The 2,500-nt window shown below is 35.9% G+C and overlaps 1 pseudogene across 1 annotated transcript in view; it reads left to right on the plus strand.

Annotated features, from left to right (window-relative positions):
- Positions 1 to 2,500, plus strand: part of LOC146303849 (cyclin-dependent kinase 16-like) — a 25,786-nt pseudogene that overhangs the window by 19,423 nt on the left and 3,863 nt on the right. The gene's annotated exons all lie outside the window — the stretch shown is intronic.

Raw genomic sequence — 2,500 nt, forward strand, 5'->3', positions numbered from 1 at the left:
CAATAAAGTAACTTACTACAAATAACCTAAACTGTAATATGTACAGTAACCATGGTTACACTCGTAGCAGGAAACAGCAACAAAGATTTGTTACATTTAGAAAGTGACCATCTAATGAAAATAACACGTTTTAAAAGTTATTGTAAGAACTTTAATGGCATTATTAAGTACTCGTATCAGTACTCGGTATCGGCAAGTACTTGTACTCGGTCTGAAAAAAGTGGCATCGGTGCATCTCTAGTCTGAAATTTCTTTCTGTGACCCCAAACTTTTTTTTTTTTAAGTATTCTTTACTGTTTAGCACAAAATATTTGAAATGTAAAATCCTCTGGTAGATTTTCTGCTGCACTCAGATCATCAACTGTCAAACCACTTGGTGCACAGAGTACTGAGAATCTGTACTCATGTACAAGTACTGTTACATGACTAAAATATACTCAATTACAAGCAGTGTTGGGAATAACGCCGTTATAAATAACGCCGTTACGTAATGGCGTTATTTTTTCACTAACGGGGAAATCTAACTAATTATTTTTTCCGCCATTACAACGCCGTTACCGTTACTGACGGTCAAAAGCGGTGCGTGACTTACTCTGAATAAATTGAAGAAACTACCAGCCGTAGCGAGTCTACTCTGCTCTGTTTATTTGTCATCCAAGACTTGGGGTGCGTTCAGGTTCGAGAATAGCGCTCGTACTTCTTATGACTCCAGGCTGTTTGTCCCTGCTCATTCAATTACACAATGCTTTCCAAAGCTCGCTAACGTTTCTGTGTTTGCTACACCTGAATGCGAGCCTCGTTCCCATCCCCCACTGTCAGCCAGCAAGAATGCTGCTTCCATCTTGAGGACGGCAGACGCTTTGAGGCTGACAGGAGGAGGAGGGGGACGAGGCTACCTGAATGCACCCCCTGGATAGATGCGATAGAAGTGATTGTGATTGGCTGAGGGTTAGAGTCATGTGTCATGTGTGTGTTATTTTATTATATTGTTTACTGTTTATTTTTGTTGCACTTCAAGTGTAGGATAAATCTGTTGCTGGTGAGGTGCAATAAATATTACAAGGTTCTATAACACAACTACCTGTCTGTTCTTCTCTATTCAACCGACTCGAATACTGCTCAGAAAATTTCAAATTCTTTGACATACAACAACTTCTTTTTAAAGTAACGGAAATAGTTACTTTCCCTGGTAACTAGTTACTTTTACTATAGAGTAATTCAGTTACTAACTCAGTTACTTTTTGGAAGAAGTAGTGAGTAACTATAACTAATTACTTTTTTAAAGTAACGTGCCCAACACTGTTTACAAGTAAATGTGCTGGTGTCAGAAAAATACTCAAGTGAAAGTACAAACTACTCGTCTCAAAAACCGCTCAGAGTATTAGTTACTTTTTTACCACTGATGTTTAAAACATCAAAAGCAGATTCAGATCTTCAGTCTAAATTTCCCATCATCCTCTCTGTTCTGCTCACAGCCTCCAAACTAAGGTCGCAAATTTTTGATTTGCCTGAACCGATAGATGAAAATGCTAACAACTGATTGATCATTAATAATCTATAAGATGTCAAATGAGGTACATTTACTGCCACTTGTACACTACGGATCAAATATTCATGGATACAGCTTTAATTGATTAAATTGATGATGCCAATTTATCAATCAGTGATTGATTATTAACATCGTAACTCCAAACCTGCTGCTGCAGTTTGTTTTTGGTCCATATGGATAAAAATTCAACTTGTACTCAGTATTCAATTATGTTTTTGAAGTAACTAAGTAGAATACACATGTAATGAATACTTAAGTACAAGTAAAAATACAGATGTGAAAATTACTCAAAAAATACAAGTGTTCTCAAAATCCTACTTTATTAAAGTAACTTGAGTGTTTGTAATCAGTTACTTCCACACCTGCTAACCAATGGCCAATATTGATCACCTTGAAACTAACCAAGTACACGACTTCCAACACGAAGTACAGAAAAAACTCTGGACGAAGTTGTGAACAACATAAGAACAAAGAATGATGATTTAAGTGCAGCGTGGAGACGCTATTGATCATGAGGTGTGTTAGCCAATCAGAGTGGACTGTTTTTATTGTAACTGAAACGACATGATTTTAATGGTTGTCTCGGGAACTTTGATCTCGTGTGACAACGTGTTCACACCGATCAGAATCATCAACACTTTTATTGGCAAGTAGGTTTGAACTTACAAGGAATTTGATTTTTGTTACGTAACAACAAACAAAGTAAAATAGAAATGAAGACGACAGTAAATGAACAGAACTTTGATCTGATCACGTCTGGTGTCTTTAAAAATGAAGTCTTTAATATTCTTTACTCTGTCGTTCGTCCAACATGCTTTGACAGTCTTATTAATCAATAGTTGGTTTTAATTGTTTTATTTTTATAATTTGATCTTTTCTTCCTTTTAAATGTCTTTAATTCTCATGTCTGACTACCTTTTAATTTATTTTATTTTGTATCTGAATTTGTTT

This window comes from Lutjanus erythropterus, unplaced genomic scaffold (genome assembly GCF_056507025.1).
Source record: "Lutjanus erythropterus isolate fLutEry1 unplaced genomic scaffold, fLutEry1.hap2 Scaffold_512, whole genome shotgun sequence".
NCBI lineage: Eukaryota > Metazoa > Chordata > Actinopteri > Lutjaniformes > Lutjanidae > Lutjanus > Lutjanus erythropterus.